We start from the raw sequence: 15,291 nt of genomic DNA on the forward strand, positions 1-15,291 counted from the left end.
AAACAGTAAATAAAGTCAAAATTAAGTTATTATTATTATTTTTTAAAATTCTGGCTTTGAATCCAGAGAGACGACAAAATTTGCCATAAGGCGCAACAAAAATGAGACTTAATAAGTTTTACTTTTGAACGTCAAAATTAAGTTATTATTATTATTTTTTAAAATTCTGGCTTTGAATCCAGAGAGACGACAAAATTTGCCATAAGGCGCAACAAAAATGAGACTTAATAAGTTTTACTTTTGAACGAGAAACATTAGAAAGGTTCTTATACCCTTTCGGAAGGATTGTAGATTTGACTTTTATCAACGGTAACCCAAATATCTTTAAAGGATTCCAGTATCAACTACTAACTATCTAAAAGACAAATTCAAAATACCCTTAATGTTATTTATTTGTAAGTTCAAATTTGGGTTGGAATTAGAAATCATTTAAAAGATGTCTCTAGACATTCTAGCACTTTGAATTGTTTAAAAATTAAGCTGCTTTTTTTTACCTTAAAGAAAAAGTTAAACATTCAAAACATCTGAGCAATTTTATAATATCCTTTGCAAGGGTTTTTAATGTAGAAAAAGTAGGCATGAAAGCTGAATGAAGTCTAAGGGTATAAGAAGTTAAGTCAATATAGAACTCAAGGATATCCCCCAACAAATTTTACAAAAAGCTAACATTTTTAAACACACTTTAAATACATTTGAACTACTCTTTTATGCCTCTCGATATTATACAAAATTAAAAACATGTATGGCAACATTTTTGAACTGATTTGTTCTGCGGCTATTTTAATTTAGAAAGTCATTGATATGGTTGGAGTGCTTTCATTGGTCACAAGATTCAGGATATGATGTTTCGTTAACCAAATGCATCTGTTTGATCTCTGCCCCAAGCAACAAAAGCAGCAGCTGCAAACCAACAGCAACACCAACACCAACACCAAATAGCACATAAAATATACGAAACAAAAACCAGGCAAAAACACCCAAACACCAATGAATGTTGGGGTGAGTCTCTTTGTTGTTGGTAGGTGAAGAGCAGGATCACTTAATCGATTTCAAGCGCCTGCAACTATAAGTAATTTCCATCTGAGCTGGAGCTCAAGATGCCTCGCAAGATGCCGGGCAAACACCATGCCCACACCAGAGCACCACACAATTGCATGGTTATCAGCGCCAATCAAACTGAAGTTAAGAGACGGCAAAGCCTTCGCTTCGGACCAGGCTTAAATGCGAAATTAAAACATAAATCGTGCGCGCCATTATGGTTATTACCAAACTGGAGAGTGTCTAAGGGAGGAGGGGCTGTAGAATGGGAGGCATGTGGCAGAGGTGGATGGCCATTGGAAATTGCTCTGCAAGTACGCGCAAAATTGATCGTTCGATCAAATGAAAGATGGCCCATGAAGGAGGCTCCAACACGGACTTCCTCTTGAGGGGGCAAACTCATAAACTGAAGAATTATATATAGCTATATGGGCACATATATATATATATATATATATGTATGTATAACTAAGCTATGGTTAACCTAGTGGCCATATAACAGCTATGGCGTCGGCTCATCGGGCATTGTGATTATGAAAAGCTAAAATTGCAATGATTTAATATACAAAAAGAAAAATGAAGACTCACTTATTCAAAACTACGTAACAGCAAAAACCAAAAAAAAAAAGGTGGGCGTGCCCCCTGTATATGGCCCTTGGCCCTTTTGGGAAAATAAAAATGCAGAAATAAAAGAAAAGAACAAGTAAATACTTGTACTTTAGGTTGTGGAGCCTGTTCGGAGTGCATATAGTAGATCATGTGCTTATTAAATAATTTATTTAAGCACCCAATTCAATTTAATAAAAATGTAGCAAGCAGACAGTCAACCCGGCTCGTTTAGGGCCAAACACCACCTGAATCCCCTCGACCAGCCAATTGAGCATCAAGTGCATAATTGGACCCAGAGCCAAGGCAATGCAATCAGTTAGTATGAAAGCAATTTCCTCGTCCTTCTGGCATCCTTGTCTGTGTCATGGCAATTAACTGGGTGGCAGTTAAAAGTGGGCGTGGCCACTTGTACGCGCTTTTCATTTAACTCTTCTCAAGTCTTCAAGCTTGTGAGTCTTGTCTGGCTGGCACTTGCTCATTAATTTAATGGTTTAATTGCAGTTCTCTGCTCTTGTCTACTAAGAATATGAAAACCGCAAAAAAAAAAAAAAAAAACGCAGAGGAAACCACTTCCTCTCCACCCCAACTTCCCACTCTCTCTCTCTCTCGGTGTGTGTTCAGTAAGCTATTGCTTTTAATATTCAGTATGATCATGGCTGATCATATGGTTGGCAAATTTATGTCTTCATAATACTGAGCCAGAGAGTTAGTCTATTGTTGTTGTTGCTGTTTGTTGTTGTTGCTGTTTGTTGTTACGCATAGCAGCTGCCTAACCCATTTATATGATCTCAATCCCCTTTTTAGGTATTCATATGGCCTTGATCGGAGACGTGACTATAAGGTACGTGACTCAGTTGCTGAAAATGTTTGCTTATATCGCATTCTGTTGGCGTCGACGGCGGCAACGTTTTGAGATCTAATAAATATTTCAAAAAGGCCTTTTAAAAGGATTTTTTTTTGGTGTGGAGTTAATTGAAAAGGCAAAACTTGTTTCTTCTTTGTGTTTCGTTTTTATTTTGCCTCTAGATGATGAACTAATTAAAATGTTTATTCATTAAGAAAACGAATTAAATTAAAACCTTAAATTTTAAATTTGCTTAATGCAATTAGTTTGGGTCCAATCGAGAAGTGCCTACTAAACAAAATCAAAGTTAAAGTATGGCATTAGGGATTATACAAAATCGATGCTTGATCCATACTAAGGAAGAAACCGTAGGAATGTGTTAGGTCCGGACACCCTGGAGCCACTCCCCGTTCCTGTATACCCAAGTCGACGAAACGACTTACTTTTAGTTTGTTTCAATAAGTCCGTGACATTTTATGTAAATAAACACAGTTGGAAATCTTCAAAGCGATGAATCTTTCCTTGTTAAAGAAATTTGATAAATTTATACGACAGTCCGATAAGTACTTAGCCTACAAATGAAAAACGAAAATTTTGGGGAAGTGTCGATTTATTTCTCAACATAGTCTCCTTTAAGGTTGATGCACTTGATCCAGCAATGCTCCAACTTTTTTAACCCGTCTGAAAAATAAGTTTTCTCGAGGTCTGAAAAATGGGCCTTGGGTCAATATTTCCGTGACTGTGACTGTTTTACCTTTCTCCAGGTAGTCGATGTAGATCACACCTTGTGAATCCCAGAAAACCCACCTATCCTGCTAATAGGACAGTCTTCGCCTTCTTCGAAGTAGATTCGCCTGGTGAAGTCCACTGTTTCGAATCTTCCTTGGTCTCTGGTGTGTACCAGTTGATCCAAGATTCGTCGACGGTTACAAAACGACGCAAAAACTCCGTTTAAACAGCTTCAAACACTGGTCTGATGTCGTTTTACTGTTGCGCTTGTTGTCCGGAGTAAGCAAACGCAGCCGACAGCTTTCTCGTGCCCAAAATTTCGTGCAGGATATAACGCACGCGGGCTTTCGAGATTCCTACTGTCTCAGCTATCTCGGTCACATTTTCCATTTTTTCTAAAATCCGTGCACACGCTCGCTTCTACACGGAGTTAAAACAAAACCACAAACTCGATTCGACTGAAATTTTTAGCTTTGTCGTCTAAAAGATGGTTTTACACGATAATAAACTTTTCTTGCCACAGTAATGCCACCGGGCGGTGAGGCTAAGTACTTATCGGACCACCCTCGTATGTAAATTAAATGCATTTGATAAAAACTTCATGTAAGAGCCTTATAAATTTGTTAGTTGTAAGATTTTAGTATGGGCATATATGGTTATTTATTTTGATCGAAAAAGCTAAGCCTTATCTTTCCCTCCCTTGTGTTACACCTGAGCTCTTAGATATTTTGCACACAACATTGATGTATTTGTATAATTTGTATTTTTATACCCATGCAAAAAGCGTATATTAACCATATAAAGTATTATATGTATTCCTGATCGGCACGACAAGACGAGCCAAATCCGTCCGTCCGTCTGGATCGACGCGATCTTCTCCTAGACCGTAAGAGCTACAGAGCTGATTTCGCAACGCAAATGCATATAGGCTTGTATATACTGTATATCTCGGATTCAGCCAGATCGGATTGATTAGTATGATTAGATTTAAGTTCAAATATGGAAAGAAAGGGGCTAAGTTCACTTCTCTGAATCTAAATCTAATCTGAATCTAATTAAAGAAAATTTGAACATTAATTGCGATTCTACTTAGATGGACTATGCAATCTTAGGGATTGGATCACCCTGTGGGTGGTGGTGATTACCATAATTGCGAAAAGAATTAACCACATAAAATTGTCTACTAACCGCAATGAAATGTCTTAAAGCCCCCAAAGGTATGTTGAATGTTTTTACGGGCGTTGTAATTAGTGAGTAACTAACTAAAAAACAGCTACTAAACAATTTTAGTAAGCCTTAATGGGTAGTCGGTAACAACTTTAACAGCCATGCTCACTGGCGAATGGATGTCATCAGAGTAAAAGTTTCGATAGTAAAAATATGAAAATTTTGAATGGCCAATTGCTATGGCTGTGACTCCTCCTCCACCTCCTCTTCGTGGCCTTTGCTCCGAACCACTTTTGAAAGGGTACCGACTAAACTAACTATCCTATCGATCTGAAGAGCTGCCATGGCTTGGTGTCAGAAATAATCATTTGGCCAAGAGGCCAAATGAAAACTTCACAATACACAACAGAAAAGGAACCATTGAAAAGTCATAATTCAGTGATATTTAATCTCAGACAAACAAATAATAATAATTTCCTGCTAAAGCAAACAACTAAACAAACTTCACAGGCCATCGTCAGCCTGCAGACAAAATGCAAACTAAACGAACTGAAATAAAAACGAAAAAAAGTTGCATCTAAAAATTGCAATTGCAATGAAAACGCCTCTAAAAACACGCCCACAATGGGGCACACAGCATTTCGGACCAATCAATATCATAAAATGCAATTTATGATTTGTTGCTGTGATTTCTAAAACAAATAAAAAGAAGAAAACGTACAACAAAACAAGGCTTGCAACATGCCACATGCAACAGCAGCAACACCAGCTAGACACCAGCAACACCAGCAACAACATACAGCCAGCCACCTCAGAGTCGTAGAGCTTCAGCAGTTTCAAAAGTTATGGCACAATTTTCACATCATTTTCCTCATGCCTCCATCCCTCCAATCCCTCGAACCTTGCCTTGGCAATCGTCCAATTGGTATTGCGTCTTACCCCGCAGCAGCTGCCGCCAATAACTAAGTTATGGTTAGTGTCCAACTTGTGGACGCTTCTCTGTGGAGGCACGTAAAATAATTTAACCGGCATTTAACCTTAGTTTTTCGTAGCCAGTGTCTGGGGGATCCATTGTTGCAGTTGTTGCTGGTGATGGTGATGGTGGTGATGGTGGTGGCATGGCTGATCAGGCCGCTTGGTTGGTTAGTCTGGCTTGCAGCTGTCCCTGGTTTTGGTCTGCCTCTGCGTCTCTGTCTCTGTCTCCGTCTCCGTCTCCAACTTGGTCTCCTGCTCAGTTGCAGCGTTGATTATGATGAAGTTGTGCGCAATTTGTTGGCCGTCTGTTGCCTACAAGGCACAACGGAAATTGGAGACGCAACAGAGCAGCCGCAGCAGCAGGCAGGCAGGCAGGCAGGCAGCAAGGAGTAACACCAAGTTGAACTGAGCTGTAGAGAGACCATAGCCAGATCGCTTAATTGGCCTGGACTGGAACAGATCGGAGCGTTGAGTTAAGTTCTTTTCCTGTTTGTTGTTTCGTTATGGCTTAGCACACGAGACTAATTAGATTGGAGAATGTTGGCAAGTTTCGTTTTCGGTCATAAATGAAACAAAAGAACACAACACACAACAACTGGAGCTGATAATTCCATCAGGCTTAAGTCTTCCCTTAACCCTTTAAGCTGAACATCTGTGCGTGTGTGTGTGTGTGGGTCTTAGACTCCGCCCAGGCTATAATACCAACCACCAAGCAACCATCAAGACATTTGCTATAGACAGACTCCTTTTCTCAGGTAACTTTTGTGGAGTGGAGAGTGGAGACTCCTGCCATCTAGTGTCTCCCTTGACTCTCCATCTCTTTCTCACACGCATCTTTATTGAAGAGGGATAAAACTGGTTTTCGAAGTTTCGAATTCGCCACATAATTTCCCCTACACAAAACTCGAAATGTATCTGAAAGATACTTTTGCTCCCTATCCCTGTCACTGTTTATCTCTCTCTCACACACACACATACATTAGCTTAGCTTGTTCGCTGTCTTTTTGCAATTATGACTTAATGTTCGGCATTCGATCAAATGGCAACAAATACAACAAACTACAACTTGGCCAAATGCCATGGCGCAATTTCCTGTTAAATGATACGTGCTATAAACGTTTAATTTATGCCACCTTTTGGTTTAATATTAGCTTTGTCATGGCCCGATGCCTCTCTCTCTCTCTCTCTCCATCTCTCTGGCTGTCTCTGAGGCAGCTTCAATCTTAGTCGCCTCCAAATGGCCTGCTAATTCCACAGTAGCTGCCAGCAATTGTAATAGTTAGTCAGTTAGTCCCACACTCCCCGATATCAAGGTGAATTTTTAATTTTATAGAAAGATCCAAGCATGCGCAGACCATAAATTATGTGCAACATTTTCATTTCCACGTGTGGCATGCTATGCATAGATGGTTTAGGAAATGGCTTGATGATTAATACACACACACACACACACACAGAGAACTCCACAATTCGTAGCTAATTATGCTGCAAACTCTTTTTCCAAGCTGCGTCTGCGCGCTTCAGTGCCCACAAATTGCCTGCAGTCTCTCCGGTTCTCCAATTCTCAATTCTGTTGTTGTTGTGGGTGCTGCTGCTTTTAGCCGGGTTTAGATTGTATTCCAAAGTACATATTGCGGTTAGGGGACCCTCGAGGGGTGGGTTTTGGGTAAACGCTTAGCGCTTTTTAGTCGCTGCTTTAACTCTGACTTTGGGTCTCGGGGCTTTGGCAATTTTCAGCGATAAAACAAATAATACATTGCACCTACTTATTTGTGCAACGGTCTCTGTTTTCTCTTTGTTTTCTTCTTTTTTTTTTTGCATTGTTCTCTCCTCTTCAACCAGATGGATCCGAAACGGGGGTTCTTTCTGGCCCGGACTCTTCGTTGTCTTGTTTGCTTTTCAGCTGCTTTTGTTGTGTTGATTTGTTTGTTTTGCCTGCTTGCGATAATGAAAAGGTGTAAAATGTCAGTTTTGTTGGGAATATGGGGTCTCGGGACCCCATTTTGTAATTGTTATGGCGCTTTGTCGCTCTTCTTAGTCTTTCTCGAGCACTGGCGCTTGGCATAGAGCAAATTTGTGAGTAGGAAACTACAAAACAAAAGGAATTACTTTAAGTACTGAAATTAAGATATTTATCGAATAAAAGCCACAAAACTAAATGAAGGAAAATGAGTTAATATTTTCAATATTATCTGTAGACTGCTTCATTTGTCCTTAGGTGATATTTGAGTTTTAGCCATAAGCGAAAAATAAACAATTTCTTTTTCAATTTTTTACCATATTTGTTGAGAATGATTCACTTCAGTAGTTCAGCATTAAAATCGGTGAATCCTTTGACTTTAAGTTAATGTATACACGTCTTTAATCTGAAGGTTCACTAACATAGAGTTTCCTAATGTTATGTCAAAGTGTTCAAATTTGACTTAAGTTTACTTTCCGACGGTTAAAATCATTCACAACTCCTTTCACTGTAAATCCATTCATTTTATCTATAATTAATTTGTTTTGTTTTTTACCCAAGTATTAGTAAAGCAATGCTTTAACTAATTTTAAAATAATAATCTACATTTTTTTCTTCAAAATTTTCAAACTAATTTAGAAAACGACGAGACAAAAGAAATAAAAAATAGTGACTCGTTTTGAATTTGTCCTTAATTAACTTTAAACAAAAAGAAGCTTGGTTATAAAAAAATCATTTAAATTATCTTAATCTTCATTAATAAAATTTGCTTAAATTGGTTTCAGTAAAAAAGATGATTTCTGAATTAAAGATAAGAGCATTTTTTGCAAGCCTGATGAAACGTGATAGTTGAGATATACAATATCTAATTTTTATCCGATTTTAATGAAAAATATGTCATTCGACGGGAAATTCAATTCACTTTCTTTCGTAGTTCAAGGAAAAATGTACTTTAGTATGAATTAGTGTTGTAAAATGAACTCGCCCAAAGGACTAAAAATTTTTATACAAAATTCAGATTTTCAATTGGCTCCAAATCGAAAGTTGGGTCTAAGTTCTAAAATTGTTGTATGCAGTTTATCTTAGTTTTGCTGGATTTACAACTTCTTCAAAGAGTTAAAATTTCTATCTGTAATATTTAAGATTTTGGAAAAAAAAAACGGACTTTTCTTTGTTCGAATGCACCTGTGAAAAAAAGGATTAAACTATGAAGACCATTTTGACAGTCCGTTATCTGAAAACAGTAACCAACAAATTAAAGAAAAAAGTTATTCCATTAAGTTTTTTAGGAGACGAGAAAATCAAAACAAAAAAAAAAAAAAAAAACGTCTTAAATTCGTGTCCGCCACTGTATTTTCCCATATATGGGTTCCATTTATAGATTATCTTTTATACAAACAAAACAAATATTGACCAAATGCCGTTTTGTAATAGTTATAAATATAATAAAATGGCATTTAGTCAAAATTTTTTTTACCATCTGAAGTCAAATTTGAGTTGATTTTAGTTTCTGATTAAAATACCTTTGCTACTTTCGATGATATCTTTATTTACTAAGAATCATATTAATTTCTTTTAAGTATTGACTACTATTGATCAGTTAACAGAACTCTAAACAAACCTTTGACTTTGACACATTTTACCTATTAGTTAAGTATTAACTTACCCTTAACTAATAGAGGTTTGTTTAGAGGTCTAGGAGTATTAACTAACCCTTAGCTAAACTATTATTTCTACTACTTTTCTTCGATCAGAATTTGCTGTAAACAAGTTCTGTATCCTGTTATCCTTTGAACGGCTTAGAATTATTTCTTTCCTTACTTAAAATATGATTAATAAAGTTACAATATTGTAGAAGAATTTGAAAATTATTAAATTTTTAATCATTCAGCCGATTTTAGTTAGTTGGCAGCGGTTTATATATATTTCTTTCTCCTTTTTTTTGAGAGAGAAAGCGAGCCACACTTTTTCCATATCTCTGACATAAATCCACTTGCAAATTCTCCATACATATCCAATATAATTGGAATCTTCCTCAGTTCATTTCTCTAACTTTTGGCACCTCAATTTGGTCTACGTGCCGTCATGGAGTAGCTGAAAATTAGTGACGCTGAATGAGAAAAAATCTTGGCTAAATTGCTTATGAGAAGAGACAACAATGTCTGAAGAAGCCTGCCTGCTGTGATATATTTGAGTGAGTTATGAACTGAACCATTTGAAGGTCTTTGCACTATCTATTTATGTTTCATTGCTTACCTGGTAGCTAACGAAAGCCCCGTTCAATTGATTTCTATTAAGTAATGTTCACATCTAACACTTGGTGTGTGATTTTTCACATATTTAAGACCGATTAAAGACGTCAAAGCTATTATTAAGTGCTACTGGTGCGAATGATCTAATGTTGATCAATATAATGGCGAAAGACACGTTTCATTCACAGTTTAATGTGAGAAATACGTAGCTGAAAATGGAGCGCCTAAGCAAAGACATTTGTAGTCACTTGAAATCGATATTTCAAATCAAACGTGCCAAATTCAAATGCCCTGAATGCCCCAGGACCTTAATTAACTTTAAATGCTGATTTGTGTTGCTTGCCAGCGAAACAAGAAGGGCTTGAACTCGTTAAAAGTTGACCAAAAGGTGGCAAAACGGGCTTTTTGGCTAGCGAAAGTTTCCAAATCGACTTCATCCATCATCCATGGGTGGGGGGGAGGAGAGGAGAAGGCGGAAAACTAACCAAGCTCCAACTGTAGAATCCATTTCCTACAAATAAACAACAATGATGATTAATTTCAATAAATTTATTGTACAAGCTGTTTGCCTAGAGAGAGAAGGTCTGCAACGTGAACAAGAGAGAGGGAAAGGGAGTGGGGGGGCATCGGGAAATGGGTCACTTGCCGACAAAGTCTCCAGAATGTCTCCCCGTGACTTGGGGAGCTCAGTTTCAGTTCTTTTTCATCGACAAAAGCTGAAAATTTATTATTTGCACTGGAATCAAAGACAACTTAAAGAGTCTAAGTAGTGAGTGAGCCAAAGGGAGAAAGAGGGGAGTGTATGGTTTTTGGGGTGGGGCAAAAAGGAGGAAAGCCGCATGTACATAAGCAGCTCTCGATCCTTACGCTCGACTCCAAAACCAACCAACAGACTCTTTGGACTCTTTCTCTGGGCACACAACTCATTTGCAAATTCCAACGAAACACTGTTCCACAGAATTTCAACGATCATTTAGAATTCAGTTTGGGTGCCTCTCCGCTGTGGCTGTGGTTGTTGATGTTGCTGGTGTTGCGGTTGCATGCCCCAGTCTTAGAGTCTCTCAGCATCCCAGCATCAGGCCCCAGGTTCAGGTTCAGGTTCGTTCGTTCGGTCGTTCGCCATCTAGCTCGTTCGCTTCTTTTTCATGGTGCATGTTCAAGTTTGAGCCGAGACGAGTTGAGGCTTTTTGAAGATGCGCCGCAAAAGTTGTTCGAGACCACCCAAGTTGACGTTGCGACGACGTTAAGGATGAAGGCGGCAGCAGCACCAGCAGCAACAGCAACAGCAGCTTTAGAGAGAGAGGACGGGGCGTATGATGATGGGATGCCTTGCTGCTTGCCCATTCCCATTCCCATTCTTGTTCCCGTTCCCCAGATAAATGCAGGAAAAGGGCGCTGCTGCCGTTTTCTCCTCTTCTTATGCTTGTTTGTATGGTCTGCGTCTGCAATAAATGCGCAAATAAAGTCACAATTAGAGTTCAACTTGTGGGAACGACAACGACAACAACGACGACGAGGATGAGGATGAGGTTGAGGTTGAGACTGCGATTGAGGATGGAGGACAACGTCCAAGCAAAAAGGAGAACGAGATTCTTGTGGCATACGCTTTTGGTTAATATTTTCGACTCCTCTTCTTTTGACTGGAGGACTCTGTGGCATATTTTGAGATGCGTGAAGAATGTGCAACAGGCCGCAATCCTATCCTCTGAGCAGCTGCTTGGTGCATTTGGTGCTAAAGTAGAAATGCTTGTAGTATTACGACCAGGAAAATCGCCAGTTAGGGTCATTGATTTGTTACGAATTTATTAGTCAAGAAATCCCCAAGAAAAGTCCAGCGGCAGAATGAAGCGTTTAGCTGTAGTTTTCTCGAATTTCTCCCTTTTTTGGGGTCTGACAATGACATGAATTGTTCAAGAAATTATTGTCTTACCAAATTTGGTAAGGTCTTAAAAATATGGCCAAGGAGAAACACTGATTTATTTGCTTGCATTGGCTGCCAAAGGGGTGTGGGGAGGGGACAGGCCAGAAATTGTTTCATTAGGCGTTCTCGAAAGAAGAAATAGCTTCAGCTATTTGGGTCTTTATCTTAACTGCTTTACACATCTTTAAGCCAAAAGGAGGCTCTATGCCATGAGCTTAGCTAAAAGTCCAATTAAACCAAAATGTATCTTGATAATTGGCATTGCTGTTCTCTCACTCTCTCATCACCTTGTGATTGTCTGTGTATGTGTTAAAGACCGTTGGAAAAACCAATTAACCATGCCTCATCGCATGGCCATAAACTTCGATGCACCTGATCCACCTTTCTTTCCGCTGCCAATGCCGATCTCACCTTGGAACCAACTGTTTTGGCCTCCCCGTTATCAACATGGGCGATAATTGCACAGACAAGCCAATTTGTTACATGATTCCAATGAAAGCCAATTGATCTATGGCTAATACCGCAATAGCAAAAATTAATAATGCAATTCCCAATCGATGCGATCGGAGCAACACCCCAATCCAACAAGATGAACTCGAACTCCTTCTTCTTTCATTTGGCTCGATAAAATCTAAAGTGAAAATAAATGGCAGGAGAGGAAAGTTGCCAAGGTTGCTGTTGTCTGTTGATTGAAGGCTGACAATGCAATTAGCTTGAGTTAATGGCAGTTAGAGATACAGAGCGAGAGAGATCCTTGGCACGCGTCTTCTCTGCAAGAGACAAAGGACACACGACCTGCGACCTGCGACCTGAGTACGGCACGCGCTTTGGCCTTTCAAGGACTAACAGTAGGCGCATTCGCCTTGACTTTTCAAGGTTAGCAATTGCTAAATATAATATTTGGATTCCTCCAGAGGGAGCTTCTAAAAGAAGTCACCTTGAAGATACACACGACCAATCAGTCACACATAGAATATGTCTTCCTGGAAGCCACTTGCCTCCTCTGTCATTGTTTGTCTCAATTCGTTGTTGGCCAGCTTTTGTTGTTGTTGTTGTTTGTTTGTTTGTTTGTGTCTGTTATTGCGGGACGACACTAATCCAGCTTATAATTTTATTATGCCTGTGCGTGGGTGACGAACTGACTGACTGACTACATTGCCCGACAGTAGCGAATTTGTTGTTCCTTCTCCTTCCTTCCACTTCTTTTGACAAACCCAATACATCATCGGCTACCAAGTTGGAGCTGGAACTGGAGCTGGAGTTGCCGACCTCTAAAGCGGCTTAATGTCCATTTTGAGCTTGATGCCTGATTGTTTAATTGAATGTCAGAGTTTGACACAACATTGAAATTGCCACCAAAGAGGGGGGAGGGAGAGGGAGAGCGAGAGTGTGAGGGAGTGATCCCAAGCACGTGTTCCGATCCCTGTGTAACCTCACACTCACTCATACAACTCAATTGACTGGTTTCGTGCAAATTAAGTTTTCATTAGAAAATAGAAGAAGTGGAAACAAAACCAAGACCCCAATTCGCGTTGATTGCCAAATGTCAGTGTCATAAATTTGAAATTTGAAATTCTTCTAGCCACCTTGTTTCTGCCTGAAATTGAATTTTTGAACAAGCAACTTACTCACCCAAAAACTGGCAGTTGGAAACCAGGTGCATTATCAAAGCAGGCGATGTACTTTATGCAGCTCAGACAGGGGGAGGCAGAGGACTGTTGGCTTGGATGGTGTAGGAATTTTCAAAGGAAATGTCCATGGGAGCCGGTTCGTGTTAATAATTTAGTTGCTTATCGGTAAATGTTGACGTTCAAAATGGTTTTTTTTTTTGTGTTTTCGTTGAGCGCAAAAGGAGCCGAGTAGAAGTCGAGGTCTGTCAGCACATTTTTGGATAGTGAGATACCAGACTAGAGGTCCAATTAGCAGACACTTGGCACTAGCACCAGACACTGGCACATGGCATTAGATACACACACACACACAGACTAATTGGCAGGCGTTGAGTTAAAAGTTTACTTTGCCTCTCACCTCCCTCTCAATCTCTTTGTTGGGTTATCAAATCGAAAGACGATAAGGTCGTTGGGCCGTTGAGAAGACAATGGAAGTGTGCAGCCAAAAGAGAGGGGGTTAGGTGGGGTGGAAGGAGATCTGGTCTTGCTGTTGCGTATCTTAAAGCTTGCGCCTGTCTTTAGCCAACGTTTTGGACCACACACGACGATGTTGCTGCTGCTGGCCCAAACGAGATTTAAATGAGTCGCATCGAAACGAAAACGAACGACGATGGGGCAAAACGTAAGAATGACGATGAGGCGAAAAACTCTCTCACGATTCTGAATTTCAACGAAATCTCGTATTGCCAATACTACTCGAATGAGATTCCAGAGTTCCTTTTCCAGTTAGTTAGTGTTTTGCCTGTGGCGGGGCCCTGTGGAATTCTACGCATACCTCAGATACTTTTGGCACCTTAGCGGCGATTAAATGCATACACTTATATGTATGTATACACGGAACCTAAGCGGCTTTTCATTTAATTGACTTCAAAGTAAATACCTTATAACAAGGACCACACAGACTGCAAACCCCGATCGGAGAGAGACCAGAGATTAGAATGCATTTTAAATGGGCCAACTGAGCAACTGAAAATGAGGTACCATTTGTTGTCACAACAAACGGCGGCCACAAATGATACCACCGAATGACAAATGGACAACAGGTTGAAAACGGTTGAAAAGCAGTAGAAGCAGCAGCAGCCAAAGGGTTTCCTTTTTCATTTTTCTTCTAACACTCAAAGTAATGCTCGATAAGAAGGCCACAAAATGCTCCCAAAATGCAACCGCAGCAGTCCGCCGTCGATTCATCTTTGATTTTATTTCTTCTATTTGGTTTTCTTTCTCTTCTGTCGTATTTTTTTTGGTTGTTTTGTGGTCATGTAGCAAGTGACACTAATGTCCTGTCGTTCCATTTGTCGGCATCTCGCCTTATCGTCTCAAATGGTCAAAAGAAAAAGACTTTTGTTTGGTCTATAATTTATGACTAGGGGTCCCCTTCAAAAGCGAAGATCATGAAAAGGGGTTACGATGGCCGAGAGAGTGAGAAGGGGGGGATAGGTGCAGTCTCTGACTTACAAAGTGCCTTCGTGTGTTTCTACTGATCACGATGATGATTAACAATGGCCAATGGCCAACATAAAACTTGATCGAAAAATGAAAGCAGCAAAAAAATGCGTTAATTTCCTACTCAATTGACGTGTTGAGCTGCCAACAGCTAACTAGCCAGTCAACTAGTTAGTTAGTTACTCGGTCAGTCGAATAATCACTTAGCCAAAAACTTGATTTTCGGCCAGCAGTGAGAAAGAGAAACAAATAGACATGAGCGTAGATGCCAAGTAATTTAAAGTAATCTCAAGCTCAGACAGCTAATACAAGTCCATGGGTTGAATAATAGTTCTAAAAATAGAAGTCTTAAATCGAACTAGAAAATCGGACTTCACTTGGAGACAGTAATTTCGAGTACTCTATCAAATCCAATAGCTTGAAGTTTCCATAGGGAAGAAATATATGAAATCCTCACAGGATGAAGCAGAGAATACTGAGGATGATTATACACTGAGAGGAAATGTTAAACATTCTATTCAATATATTAATCTATTGTAAATCGTTTTACTCTCTACGCCTCTGCCCCAAGATGGAGTGCGAAAAACAGAGACACAATCTAAAGCTGGCTTAGTTGGCTACTAATCAACGAGTCTACGACTGATTGAATTGACTTGGAAGTGCTACTCGTTCCTGCTCCCCCC

Source organism: Drosophila tropicalis, unplaced genomic scaffold, assembly GCF_018151085.1.
Source record: "Drosophila tropicalis isolate 14030-0801.00 unplaced genomic scaffold, ASM1815108v1 contig_593, whole genome shotgun sequence".
In the NCBI taxonomy this organism is placed as follows: domain Eukaryota; kingdom Metazoa; phylum Arthropoda; class Insecta; order Diptera; family Drosophilidae; genus Drosophila; species Drosophila tropicalis.